Consider the following 14,339-nt stretch of genomic DNA (forward strand, 5'->3'; position numbering starts at 1 on the left):
GGGGGAGAATGCTCCAGTCAACACCTCCCCTATATAAGTTATTTGTCCGATTCTCGCACAACCGTAGTCTGCCTCGTCGAATCAAACAACGGTCCCAGATTCCGACTTCCGTTCCGTAGAGACCCAAAAGCTAGATGGAGGCTCGCAAGAAAGAGAGTCGGCGCATAGCAATCGGGTTTCTCGAACGTTTAGGGACCGAGCTCACTTGCGGATAGGGCAAAATCCGCCAAGCAACCCAAAAGCTAGACGGGGGCTCGAATCGAATCGCCTAGGCGGCCACAACAACGACGTGTTGGATCGACTACCAGTGCCAAACCATTCAGCAAGACTAGTCTGTGTCGAGGCCGGATAGAGATTCTCAGAGAGCGCCCGTATAGCATTTAGGAGACCTGCCGCGTCCCTCACACTCGACAAATGGTGGTGCACGTTTATAAATCCGAGCGATCCCAACCCTTTCAAGCACCAACATCGGTCGAGATAGAGGGGCACGGAGGGGGCTGCGTGAGACAACACAGTCCCCTATATAAGTTATTTGTCCGATTCTCACACATCCGAAGAATGGTCATCAAATCGGACAACAGCCCAAACTTCCGACTTCCGTCCCAGAAAGCCCAAGAGCTATCTAAAACGTTCATGGCCGGAACTCGATCGCGGCTATACCAGTCCGCCAAGCAACCCAAAAGCTAGACTGGAGCTCTAGTCGAATCACCTCTGTGGCCATTGCAAGGACGTGTTGGAGCGACTACCATTGCCGAACCATTCCGCAGGTCGAGTCCATACCAAGGCCGCATAGAGATTCACGATGAGCTCCTGCATAGCAATCAGGAGACTTGCCGTGTCCATCACAATCGATAAATCCTGGTGCAAGATTTTTGCATCCGAGCGCTCCAACCAGTCGAGCACCAGCATCAATCGACATAAACGGGCACGGGGGGAGGATGCTCGAGAACACTACCTCCCCTATATAAGTTATTTGTCCGATTCTCAAGCAGCCGAAGTCTGGTCATCGAATCGGGTCAAAGACCACAACTTCCGACTTTACCCACAATGCAAGTCATCGAATCGAACATCGGCCCCCGAGTCGGACTCCATGCGTATGTCAGGTCATCGGACCCAAATTCCGCCTTCCTGCGCATGGCGGGCCATCAATATCAACTCGGTCATCGGACCCAAACTCCGCCTTTCTGCGCATGGCACGCCTTCAAATCGGTCATCGGACCCAAATTCCGCCTTCCTGTGCATGGCGGGCCATCAACATCAACTCGGTCATCGGACCCAAATTCCGCCTTTCTGCGCATGGCACGCCATCAACTCGGTCATCGGACCCAAATTCCGCCTTCCTGCGCATGGCAGGTCATCGGACACAAATTCAGACCTCGCCAATATGCCTACGTATCGAATCGGTCATCGGACCCAACTTCCGACTTCATCCATACTGTAGGGTCTTTGAGGTTGGCGCGGTGCGCTCAACCCGGGGAGTCGACCCATCGAAGCATACACCTCCCCTATATAAGCTATTTGTCCGATTCCCACACCTGTGTAGTTTGCACCTCTGACCAGGACATCGACCCCAACTTCCGAACTCGACTGCAACGACGGCACCAGCGCCTTGGTGCGCACCTTGCGACGCACAGTCCCAACATTCGCCTTCCTGCACATGGCAGGTCATCGGACCCAAATTCCGACCTCGCGAGTATGCCTACATATCGAATCGGTCATCGGACACAACTTCCGACTTCATCCATACCGTAGGGTCTTTGAGGTTGGCGCGGTGCGCTCAACCCGGGGAGTCGACCCAACGAAGCATACACCTCCCCTATATAAGCTATTTGTCCGATTCCCACACCTGTGTAGTTTGCACCTCCGATCAGGACATCGACCCCAACTTCCGAACTCGCCTGCAACGACCGAACCAGCGCCTTGGTGCGCACCTTGCAACGCACAGTGCCAACATTCGCCTTCCTGCACATGGCAGGTCATCGGACCCAAATTCCGACCTCGCGAGTATGCCTACATATCGAATCGGTCATCGGACCCAACTTCCGACTTCATCCATACCGTAGGGTCTTTGAGGTTGGCGCGGTGCGCTCAACCCGGGGAGTCGACCCAACGAAGCATACACCTCCCCTATATAAGCTATTTGTCCGATTCCCACACCTGTGTAGCTTGCACCTCCGATCAGGACATCGACCCCAACTTCCGAACTCGACTAAAAAGACCGCACCAGCACCTTGGTGTGCACCTTGCAACGCACAGTGCCAACATTCGCCTTCCTGCACATGGCAGGTCATCGGACCCAAATTCCGACCTCATGAGCATACCTACTAATCGAATCGGTCATCGGACCCAACTTCCGACTTCATCCATACCGTAGGGTCTTTGAGGTTGGCGCGGTGCGCTCAACCTGGGGAGTCGACCCATCGAAGCATACACCTCCCCTATATAAGCTATTTGTCCGATTCCGACACCTGTGTAGTTTGCACCTCCGCTCAGGACATCGACCCCAACTTCCGAACTCGCCTGCAACGACCGAACCAGCGCCTTGGTGCGCACCAAAAGTGCGCACTTTTGGAGGGCACTTTTGTGCGCTCCAAAGGTGCGCACTTTTGGAGGGCACTTTTGTGCGCTCCAAAGGTGCGCACTTTTGGAGGGCACTTTTTGGAGGGCACTTTTGTGCGCTCCAAAGGTGCGCACTTTTGGAGGGCACTTTTTGGAGGGCACTTTTCTGCGCTCCAAAGGTGCGCACTTTTGGAGGGCACTTTTTGGAGGGCACTTTTCTGCGCTCCAAAGGTGCGCACTTTTGGAGGGCACTTTTTGGAGGGCACTTTTCTGCGCTCCAAAGGTGCGCACTTTTGGAGGGCACTTTTTGGAGGGCACTTTTCTGCGCTCCAAAGGTGCGCACTTTTGGAGGGCACTTTTGTGCACTCCAAAGGTGCACACTTTTGGAGGGCACTTTTTGGAGGGCACTTTTCTGCACTCCAAAGGTGCGCACTTTTGGAGGGCACTTTTTGGAGGGCACTTTTGTGCGCTCCAAAGGTGCGCACTTTTGGAGGGCACTTTTTGGAGGGCACTTTTGTGCGCTCCAAAGGTGCGCACTTTTGGAGGGCACTTTTGTGCACTCCAAAGGTGCGCACTTTTGGAGGGCACTTTTCCTGCGCTCCAAAGGTGCACACCTAGGTGAGCACCTTCGACCACACCTTGTAGCACACCAAACTCTGACTTTCGACTTCATCCGCAATGCAGGGTCTTTGAGGTTGGCGCAATGCGCACAACCAGGGGAGTCGACCCATCAAACCCAACACCTCCCCTATATAAGCTATTTGTCTGATTCTCATACATGCGTAGCCTGCAGGAGCAATTAGGACATCGACCCCAACTTTCGGCTTCTAAACGAAAACAAGGTCTTTGAGGTTGGTGTAATGCGAACAACTAGGGGAGTCAACCCATCAAACCCAACACCTCCCCTATATAAGCTATTTGTCTGATTCTCATACATGTGTAGTCTACAGGAGCAATTAGGACATCGACCCCAACTTTTGACTTCTTAACGAAAACAAGGTCTTTGAGGTTGACGTAATGCGCACAACCAGGGGAGTCGACCCATCAAACCCAACACCTCCCCTATATAAGCTATTTGTCCGATTCTCATACATGTGTAGCCTACAGGAGCCATTAGGACATTGACCCCAACTTTTGACTTCTTAACGAAAACAAGGTCTTTGAGGTTGGCGTAATGCGCACAACCAAGGGAGTTGACCCATCAAACCCAACACCTCCCCTATATAAGCTATTTGTCTGATTCTCATACATGTGTAGCCTGCAACAACGATTAGGACATCCACCCCAACTTCTGAATTCGTCTGCGTTGACCGCACCAAAGGTGCACGCCTTGGTGCTCACCAAAATCCGACTTCCGACTTCTTCTGCTATGCGGGGTCTTTGAGGTTGGCGCAGTGCGCACAACCAGGGGAGTCAACCCACCGAATGCAACACCTCCCCTATATAAGCTATTTGTCTGATTCTCATACATGCGTAGACTGCAGCAATGATTAGGACATCCACCCCAACTTTTGACTTCTTAAACAAGACAGGGTCTTTGAAGTTGGTGCAGTGCACACAACCAGGGGAGTCGACCCATCAAACGCAACACCTCCCCTATATAAAGCTATTTGTCCGATTCTCATACGTGTAGTCTGCAGCAGCGATTAGGACATCGACCCCAACTTCCGAATTCGTTTGCATTGACCGCACCAAAGGTGCACGCCTTGGTGTGCACCTTGGAGTGCACTTTGGTGCTCACCTCGGTGCACACTTTGGTGTGCACCTCGGTGTGCACCAAAGGTGCGCACCTTGGAGCGCACCAAAGGTGTACACTTTGGAGCGCACCACATAGGGTCTTTGAGAGGTTGGCGCAGTGCGCACACCAAGGTGGGTGTTGAGGTGCGTGCCGAGGTGGGTGGGTGCTAGGGTGCGCTCCATGGTGGGTGCCAGGGTGGGTGCGTGCTAGGGTGGATTCCAAAGAGGGTCATAGGGTGGGTGCCAAGGTGGGTTGGTGATATAGTGGGTTCAAAGGTGGGTACTAGGGTGGGTTCCAAGGTGGGTCACAAGTTGGGTGCCAGGATGCGTGGGTGTTAGGTTGGGTGCCAAGGTGGGCTCCTGCGTGGGTGGGTGCTAGGGTGGGTTTCAAGGTGGACGCGAGGGCGGGTGCCAAGGTGGGTAACAAGTTGGGTGTTAGGATGGGTGAGTGCTAGAGTGGGTGCCAAGGTGGGTGGGTGCTAAGGTGGATGCCAAGGTGGTTCACAGGGTGGGTGGGTTCTAGGGTGAGTTCCAAGGTGGGTCACAGGTTTAGTGCTAGGGTGCGTGTCAAGGCGGGTGTCGAGGTGCCTGGGTGCTAGGGTGTGGATGCCAATGTGGGTCATAGGGTGGGTACTAGGGTGGGCTGCAATGTGGGTGCCAAGGTGGGTAACATGCTCGGTTGGTTCTAAATTGGGTGTCAGGGTGGGTGTGCACCCACCTTGCCCGAGGTGGGTGCCAAGGTGCCAGTGTGGGTGGGTGCTAAGGTGGATGCCAAGGTGGGTGAGAAGGTGGGTGATAGGTTGAGTGGTAGGATGGGTGGGTGCCAAGATGGGTCACAGGGTGGGTGCAAGGGTGGGTAGGTGCTAGGGTTGGTGTCAGGGTGGGTGGGTGCTAGGTTGGGTTCCAAGGTGGGTGCGAGGGTGAGTGTCAAGGTGGGTCACAGGTTAGGTGCTAGGATGGGTGAGTGCTAGGGTGCAAAGGTGCCAGGGTGGGTGCTAGGATGGGTCGATGCTAGGGTGAGTGGCAAGGTGGGTCCACAAGTGTCAAGGTGGGTGCCGAGGTGGGTGCCAACTTGGGTTCCAAGGTGGGTGCCAAGTGGGCGACTGCTATGGTGGATGCCAAGGTGGGTCACGGGGTGGGTGCCAAGTTGCTAGGTTGTGTTCCAAGGTGGGTGCCAACGTGGCTGCTAGGGTGCGTGGGTTAAAGGGTGTGTCACAACGTGGGTGCCAGGATGGGTGCGCACCCACACTGGCCAAGACGGGTGCAAGGTTGGGTTCCAAGCCCGGTCACAGGCTGGGTGCTAGGATGGGTGGGTGCCAAGGTGGGCACCAGGGTGGGTGCACCCACCCTGGCCAAGGTGGGTCACGGGGTGGGTCCTAGGGTGGGTAACAGGGTGGGTACTAAGGTGCGTGCCAAGGTGGGTCATGGGGTGGGTGCCAAGGTGGGCACCAGGGTGGGTGTGCACCAACCCTAGCCAGGGTAGGTCACGGGGTGGTTGTCGGGGTGGGCGTCAAGGAGCCAAGGTGGGTGGCAAGTAGCCAAGTTGCGTGCCAAGGTGGGTGTCGGGGTGGGTGCCAAGGATCCAAGGTGGGTGCCAAGGAACCAAGGTGGGTGTCTGGGTGGGTGCCGAGGTGGGAGCCAGGGTGGGTCCCAAGGTGAGTGCAAAGGTGGGTGCCAGGGTCAAGGTGAGTGCCAATGTGGGTTCCAAGGTGCCAGGGTCAGGGTGAGTGCCAATGTGGGTTCAAAGGTGCTAAGTTGGGTGCGAGGTTGGGTGCGAGGGTGGGTGGGTGCCAAGGTGTGCTAGGTGGAAGCCCGGGTGGGTCGGCATCCCATGGGTGTCGAGTTGGGTGCCTGATGGGTGCTTCTTGTCAAGTTTTAGTCGTCGGGACTCATTTCGAGCCTTAGAGGTCGTTTCTTGTCCGGTTGCCCTGTCTTCGACCTGGGAACCCAATTTTGGTCCTCGGGTCCCATTTTTTTTTGTCTCGCATCCCACTTTTGGCCTGTGGCCTTTTCGGGGTCGATTCTCGTTTTGGGCATCAGAGCATGTTTCTTCTCCTAAAACCCAATATTTGTTTATTAAGTCTCGGAACACATTTTTGTTCTCGTGGACCCATCATGGGTCTTGGAACGCATTTGTGGTCCTTGGGTCCCATTTTGCATCCCGAAACTTGTGTTTTGGTGCTTGATCCCTATTTTGGGTGCCCACCTTGCACCAAGTGCGCACCCGGGGCAAACCGAGCGCCTTGGTGCACCGGGGCAAGATCGAGCGTGCACCCGAGGCGCCCCGAACATGCACCAAGGTGCACTCGGCCCACATGTGAGCGCAGGTCGTTGCGCCCGAGGTGGTGTGTGGGCACCGCGTTGCAGACGGGACACTGCACGCACACGACGCCCCGTCCAGGTGCACGCACGTAGGCCGGGCCGGGTGCACACCCGACGCCCTAGCAAGGTGCGCGCACCCGGGCAGGGCTCACACTTGGCGAACGGGGCGCACTTCGCGAGGGAGGGTGTGCACCTCGACGGGGGTGGGTGGCCGGGGTGGATTCGCACGTGGGTCGCGGTTTGCTAAGTACACACTGCGACAAGCTCATAACGGGTGCGATCATACCAGCGTTAGTGCACCGGATCCCATCAGAACTCCGCAGTTAAGCGCGCTTGGGCCGGAGTAGTACTGGGATGGGTGACCTCCCGGGAAGTCCCGGTGTTGCACCCTTTCTTAGTTTTTCGCCGGGCGTCGCAATGCTATTTGAATAAACCTTTTGCCCGTTTGCGTTCTCGTCGGGGCCGGGCCGGGCCGGGGTGCGCTGCCCGCACTACCGCGCGCGCGGGGGGCGACACCGAGCGCGCACCCGAGGCGCCCCGAGCACACAGGCCACGGTGCAACCCGGGCGTTGTGCGCGCACCCCGGTGCGCCCGAGGTGCTGCGCGCGCACCCAGGTGAAATCGGTGTGCACCTCGGCCAGTGCGCGCTCGGTCGAGTCGCGCACGTTGGCCAAGGTGCACGGTGATGTTTCTTACTCTAAGGTTCCGCACCAGACGCCCGGGACAGGTGAGCGAAGCTGGGCGGGGCCGGGTGCGCGGCCGGGGCAGGTGCACGCAGCTGGAGAGAGCTTTGGAGCACACCAGAGGTGCGCACCTTGGAGCACACTTCGGAGCGCACCAATGATGCGCTCCATTCAAAAGTTTCCTGAAAAGGCAAAAAAAGTTGAGATTATAGAATTTCCCACTTGAGAGATTGTAAAAAAAAAAAATTTAAAATGAAGGAAACGCGGGTGCCAAGGTGTGCGCGCCCGGGTGCGCAGCCCAGCCAAGGTGTGCGCACCAAGGCGCCCACCCTGGCGAAGGTGCACGCAAGGTGCGCACCCGAGGCAAACCGGACAATTAACCCAACTTTCGACTTCGCGCGCACCTGCGCACCTTGGAGCGCACTTCGGAGCGCTCCTTGGTGCGCACCAATCTTGGGCACCTCGGAGTGCACCATGGCGCCCACCAAGGTGCGCACCCGGGGCAAACCGAGCTCCGACTTCGTGCGCACCTTGGAGCGCACGAAAGGTGCGCACCATGGCGCCCACCAAGGTGCGCAGCCCAGCCAAGGCGTGCGCATCAAGGTGCGCACCCTGGCGAAGGTGCGCACCCGGGGCAAACCGAGCTCCGACTTCGTGCGCACCTTGGAGCGCACAAAGGGTGCGCAACCCAGCCAAGGTGTGCGCACCCCGGGCAAACCGAGCTCCGAATCGTGCGCACCTTGGAGCACACTTCGGAGCCCTCCTTGGTGCGCACCGATGTTGCGCACCTCGGAGCGCACCCGGGGAAAACAATGCAATTAACCCGACTTTCGACTTCGTGGGCACCTCGGAGCGCTCTCGGGTTCGCACCTCGGAGCACACCGAGGTGCGCACCTTTGATGCGCTGCCTTCACCAATTTCCAGAAAAGGCAAGAAAACATTGAGAAGGTGTGCGCACCGAGGTGCCCACCCTGGCGAAGGTGCACGCGAGGTGCGCACCCGGGGCAAACCGGGCTCCGACTTCGTGCACGCCATGCTGCGCACCTTGGAGGGCCATGGTGCGCACCTTGGAGCACACTTCGGAGCGCTCAATGGTGCCCAACCCAGCCAAGGTGCCCACCGCGGCGAAGGTGCACGCGAGGTGCGCACCCGGGGCAAACCGGGCTCCGACTTCGTGCACGCCGCACCTTGGAGCACACTTCGGAGCGCTCCTTGGTGCGCACCAGGGCGCGCAACCCAGCCGAGGTGCCCACCCCGGCGAAGGTGCACGCGGGGTGCGCACCCGAGGCAAACCGGGCTCCGACTTCGTGCACGCCATGGTGCCCACCGCGGCGAAGGTGCACGCGAGGTGCGCACCCGGGGCAAACCGGGCTCCGACTTCGTGCACGCCGCACCTTGGAGCACACTTCGGAGCGCTCCTTGGTGCGCACCAGGGCGCGCAACCCAGCCGAGGTGCCCACCCCGGCGAAGGTGCACGCGAGGTGCGCACCCGGGGCAAACCGGGCTCCGACTTCGTGCACGCCATGGTGCCCACCGCGGCGAAGGTGCACGCGAGGTGCGCACCCGGGGCAAACCGGGCTCCGACTTCGTGCACGCCGCACCTTGGAGCACACTTCGGAGCGCTCCTTGGTGCGCACCATGGTGCCCACCAGGGCGCGCAACCCCGCCGAAGGTGCACGCGAGGTGCGCACCCGGGGCAAACCGGGCTCCGACTTCGTGCACGCCGCACCTTGGAGCACACTTCGGAGCGCTCCTTGGTGCGCACCAGGGCGCGCAACCCCGCCGAAGGTGCACGCGAGGTGCGCACCCGGGGCAAACCGGGCTCCGACTTCGTGCACGCCATGGTGCGCACCAGGGTGCCCACCGCGGCGAAGGTGCGCACCCGGGGCAAACCGGGCTCCGACTTCGTGCACGCCGCACCTTGGAGCACACTTCGGAGCGCTCCTTGGTGCGCACCAGGGCGCGCAACCCAGCCGAGGTGCCCACCCCGGCGAAGGTGCACGCGAGGTGCGCACCCGGGGCAAACCGGGCTCCGACTTCGTGCACGCCATGGTGCCCACCGCGGCGAAGGTGCGCACCCGGGGCAAACCGGGCTAGGACTTCGTGCACGCCGCACCTTGGAGCACACTTCGGAGCGCTCCTTGGTGCGCACCATGGTGCCCACCAGGCCGCGCAACCCAGCCAAGGTGTGCGCACCAAGGTGCACGCGAGGTGCGCACCCGGGGCAAACCGGGGTCCGGCTTCGTGCACGCCGCACCTTGGAGCACACATCGGGGCGCTCCCGGGTTCGCACCGGCGTTGCGCACCGTGGTGGGCACCTCGGAGCGCACCGTGGTGGGCACCTCGGAGCACACCAAGGTGGGCAGCGAGGTGCGCACCTTTGATGCGATGCCTTCACTAATTTCCATAAAAGGCAAAAGAAAACGAGATTTTAAAATTTCCGTTTTGAAAGATAGTGAGAAAAAGGGAATGCTGGTGCCATCTTGAGCCCGCCCTGGTGCGCAGCCCAGCCAAGGTGTGCGCACCAAGGTGCCCACCCTGGCGAAGGTGCGCGCCCGGGCAATTAACCCAACTTCCAACTTCGCGCGCGCCAGGGTGGGAGCGCACCCAACAACCGGGCCTGGGAAGAGCCAATGCGAGAAACCCCACCAAACGCTCTGACAAAAAAAGAGGGGGCGCTCCAGTAACCCCGCTTCGGAGCGCACCCTGGGCAAACCCAGCCAGGGTGCCCACCCCGGCCAAGGTGCAGGCGAGGTGCGCACCCGGGGCAAACCGGGCTCCGACAACGTGCACGCCGCACCTTGGAGCACACTTCGTAGCGCTCCCGGGTGCGCACCTCAGAGCACACCAAGGTGGGCAGCGAGGTGCGCACCTTTGATGCGCTGCCTTCACTAATTTCCAGAAAAGGCAAAAAAAAGAGGAGATTTTAAAATTTCCGTTTTGAAAGATAGTGAAAAAAACGGAACGCGGGTGCCATCTTGAGCCCGCCCGGGTGCACAGCCCAGGTAAGGTGCCCACCCTGGCAAAGGTGCGCACCCGGGCAATTAACCCTACTTCCGACTTCGTGCGCGCCAGGGTGGCAACCGGGCCTGGGAAGAGCCAATGCGAGAAACCCCACCAAACGCTCCGACAAAAAAAGAGGCGGCGCTCCAATAACCCCGCTTCGGAGCGCAGCCGGGGCAAACCCAGCCAAGGTGCCCACCCCGACGAAGGTGCACGCGAGGTGCGCACCCGGGGCAAACCGGGCTCCGACAACGTGCACGCAGCACCTTGGAGCACACTTCGAAGCACTCCCGGGTGCCCACCGGCGTTGCGCACCGTGGTGGGCAGCGAGGTGCGCACCTTTGATGCGCTGCCTTCACTAATTTCCAGAAAAGGCAAAAAAAAATGAGATTTTAAAATTTCCGTTTTGAAAGATAGTGAAAAAAACGGAACGCGGGTGCCATCTTGAGCCCGCCCTGGTGCGCAGCCCAGGCAAGGCATGCGCACCAAGGTGCCCACCCGCGGTGCACACCCGGGGCAAACCGGGCTCCGACTTCGTGCAGGCCGCACCTTGGAGCACACTTCGGAGCGCTCCTTGGTGCGCACCATGGTGCCCACCAGGGCGCACCCGGGGCAAACCGGGCTCCGACTTCGTGCACGCCGCACCTTGGAGCACACATCGGAGCGCTCCCAGGTTCGCACCAGCGTTGCGCACCTTTGATGCGCTGCCTTCACTAATTTCCAGAAAAGGCAAAAAAAAACGATATTTTAAAATTTCCGTTCTGAAAGATAGTGAAAAAAACGGAACGCGGGTGCCATCTTGAGCCCTTCCTGGTGCGCAGCCCAGGCAAGTTGTGCGCACCAAGGTGCCCACCCTGGCGGAGGTGCGCGCCCGGGGCAAACCGGGCTCCGACTTCGTGCACTGCATGGTGCCCACCAAGGCGCGCAACCCAGCCAAGGTGCCCACCGCAGCGAAGGTGCACGCGAGGTGCGCACCCGAGGTGCACACCCGGGGCAAACCGAGCTCCGACTTCGTGCACGCCGCACCTTGGAGCACACTTCAGAGCGCTCCTTGGTGCGCACCAGGGCGCGCAACCCAGCCAAGGTGCTCACCCCGGCGAAGGTGCGCACCCGGGGCAAGCCGGGCTCGGACTTCGTGCACGCCGCACCTTGGAGCACACATCGGAGCGCTCCCGGGTTCGCACCAGCATTGCGCACCTTTGATGCGCTGCCTTCACTAATTTCCAGAAAAGGCAAAAAAAAAAAAAAAACGAGATTTTAAAATTTCCGTTTTGAAAGATAGTGAAAAAAACGGAACGCGGGTGCCATCTTGAGCCCGCCCTGGTGTGCAGCCCAGGCAAGTTGTGCGCACCAAGGCACCCACCCTGGCCAAGGTGGGTCACGGGGTGGGTCCTAGGGTGGGTAACGGGGTGGGTACTAAGGTGCGTGCCAAGGTGGGTCATGGGGTGGGTGCCAAGGTGGGCACCAGGGTGGGTGTGCACCAACCCTAGCCAGGGTAGGTCACGGGGTGGTTGTCGGGGTGGGCGTCAAGGAGCCAAGGTGGGTGGCAAGTAGCCAAGTTGCGTGCCAAGGTGGGTGTCGGGGTGGGTGCCAAGGATCCAAGGTGGGTGCCAAGGAACCAAGGTGGGTGTCTGGGTGGGTGCCGAGGTGGGAGCCAGGGTGGGTCCCAAGGTGAGTGCAAAGGTGGGTGCCAGGGTCAAGGTGAGTGCCAATGTGGGTTCCAAGGTGCCAGGGTCAGGGTGAGTGCCAATGTGGGTTCAAAGGTGCTAAGTTGGGTGCGAGGTTGGGTGCGAGGGTGGGTGGGTGCCAAGGTGTGCTAGGTGGAAGCCCGGGTGGGTCGGCATCCCATGGGTGTCGAGTTGGGTGCCTGATGGGTGCTTCTTGTCAAGTTTTAGTCGTCGGGACTCATTTCGAGCCTTAGAGGTCGTTTCTTGTCCGGTTGCCCTGTCTTCGACCTGGGAACCCAATTTTGGTCCTCGGGTCCCATTTTTTTTTGTCTCGCATCCCACTTTTGGCCTGTGGCCTTTTCGGGGTCGATTCTCGTTTTGGGCATCAGAGCATGTTTCTTCTCCTAAAACCCAATATTTGTTTATTAAGTCTCGGAACACATTTTTGTTCTCGTGGACCCATCATGGGTCTTGGAACGCATTTGTGGTCCTTGGGTCCCATTTTGCATCCCGAAACTTGTGTTTTGGTGCTTGATCCCTATTTTGGGTGCCCACCTTGCACCAAGTGCGCACCCGGGGCAAACCGAGCGCCTTGGTGCACCGGGGCAAGATCGAGCGTGCACCTGAGGCGCCCCGAACATGCACCAAGGTGCACTCGGCCCACATGTGAGCGCAGGTCGTTGCGCCCGAGGTGGTGTGTGGGCACCGCGTTGCAGACGGGACACTGCACGCACACGACGCCCCGTCCAGGTGCACGCACGTAGGCCGGGCCGGGTGCACACCCGACGCCCTAGCAAGGTGCGCGCACCCGGGCAGGGCTCACACTTGGCGAACGGGGCGCACTTCGCGAGGGAGGGTGTGCACCTCGACGGGGGTGGGTGGCCGGGGTGGATTCGCACGTGGGTCGCGGTTTGCTAAGTACACACTGCGACAAGCTCATAACGGGTGCGATCATACCAGCGTTAGTGCACCGGATCCCATCAGAACTCCGCAGTTAAGCGCGCTTGGGCCGGAGTAGTACTGGGATGGGTGACCTCCCGGGAAGTCCCGGTGTTGCACCCTTTTTTAGTTTTTCGCCGGGCGTCGCAATGCTATTTGAATAAACCTTTTGCCCGTTTGCGTTCTCGTCGGGGCCGGGCCGGGCCGGGGTGCGCTGCCCGCACTACCGCGCGCGCGGGGGCGACACCGAGCGCGCACCCGAGGCGCCCCGAGCACACAGGCCACGGTGCAACCCGGGCGTTGTGCGCGCACCCCGGTGCGCCCGAGGTGCTGCGCGCGCACCCAGGTGAAATCGGTGTGCACCTCGGCCAGTGCGCGCTCGGTCGAGTCGCGCACGTTGGCCAAGGTGCACGGTGATGTTTCTTACTCTAAGGTTCCGCACCAGACGCCCGGGACAGGTGAGCGAAGCTGGGCGGGGCCGGGTGCGCGGCCGGGGCAGGTGCACGCAGCTGGAGAGAGCTTTGGAGCACACCAGAGGTGCGCACCTTGGAGCACACTTCGGAGCGCACCAATGATGCGCTCCATTCAAAAGTTTCCTGAAAAGGCAAAAAAAGTTGAGATTATAGAATTTCCCACTTGAGAGATTGTAAAAAAAAAAAATTTAAAATGAAGGAAACGCGGGTGCCAAGGTGTGCGCGCCCGGGTGCGCAGCCCAGCCAAGGTGTGCGCACCAAGGCGCCCACCCTGGCGAAGGTGCACGCAAGGTGCGCACCCGAGGCAAACCGGACAATTAACCCAACTTTCGACTTCGCGCGCACCTGCGCACCTTGGAGCGCACTTCGGAGCGCTCCTTGGTGCGCACCAATCTTGGGCACCTCGGAGTGCACCATGGCGCCCACCAAGGTGCGCACCCGGGGCAAACCGAGCTCCGACTTCGTGCGCACCTTGGAGCGCACGAAAGGTGCGCACCATGGCGCCCACCAAGGTGCGCAGCCCAGCCAAGGCGTGCGCATCAAGGTGCGCACCCTGGCGAAGGTGCGCACCCGGGGCAAACCGAGCTCCGACTTCGTGCGCACCTTGGAGCGCACAAAGGGTGCGCAACCCAGCCAAGGTGTGCGCACCCCGGGCAAACCGAGCTCCGAATCGTGCGCACCTTGGAGCACACTTCGGAGCCCTCCTTGGTGCGCACCGATGTTGCGCACCTCGGAGCGCACCCGGGGAAAACAATGCAATTAACCCGACTTTCGACTTCGTGGGCACCTCGGAGCGCTCTCGGGTTCGCACCTCGGAGCACACCGAGGTGCGCACCTTTGATGCGCTGCCTTCACCAATTTCCAGAAAAGGCAAGAAAACATTGAGAAGGTGTGCGCACCGAGGTGCCCACCCTGGCGAAGGTGCACGCGAGGTGCGCACCCGGGGCAAACCGGGC

The 14,339-nt window shown here is 59.8% G+C and overlaps 2 non-coding genes across 2 annotated transcripts; both read left to right on the forward strand.

The window, feature by feature from the left end:
* Positions 1-6,890: 6,890 nt before the first annotated feature.
* Positions 6,891-7,009, forward strand: LOC131863376 (5S ribosomal RNA). The gene has a single exon (XR_009362297.1). It is a non-coding gene; the product is annotated as a 5S ribosomal RNA (ribosomal RNA).
* A 5,905-nt stretch (positions 7,010-12,914) lies between these two features.
* Positions 12,915-13,033, forward strand: LOC131863377 (5S ribosomal RNA). The gene has a single exon (XR_009362298.1). It is a non-coding gene; the product is annotated as a 5S ribosomal RNA (ribosomal RNA).
* The last annotated feature ends 1,306 nt before the right edge of the window (positions 13,034-14,339 follow it).

This window comes from Cryptomeria japonica, unplaced genomic scaffold (assembly GCF_030272615.1).
Source record: "Cryptomeria japonica unplaced genomic scaffold, Sugi_1.0 HiC_scaffold_61, whole genome shotgun sequence".
NCBI classification, from domain to species: Eukaryota; Viridiplantae; Streptophyta; class Pinopsida; order Cupressales; family Cupressaceae; genus Cryptomeria; species Cryptomeria japonica.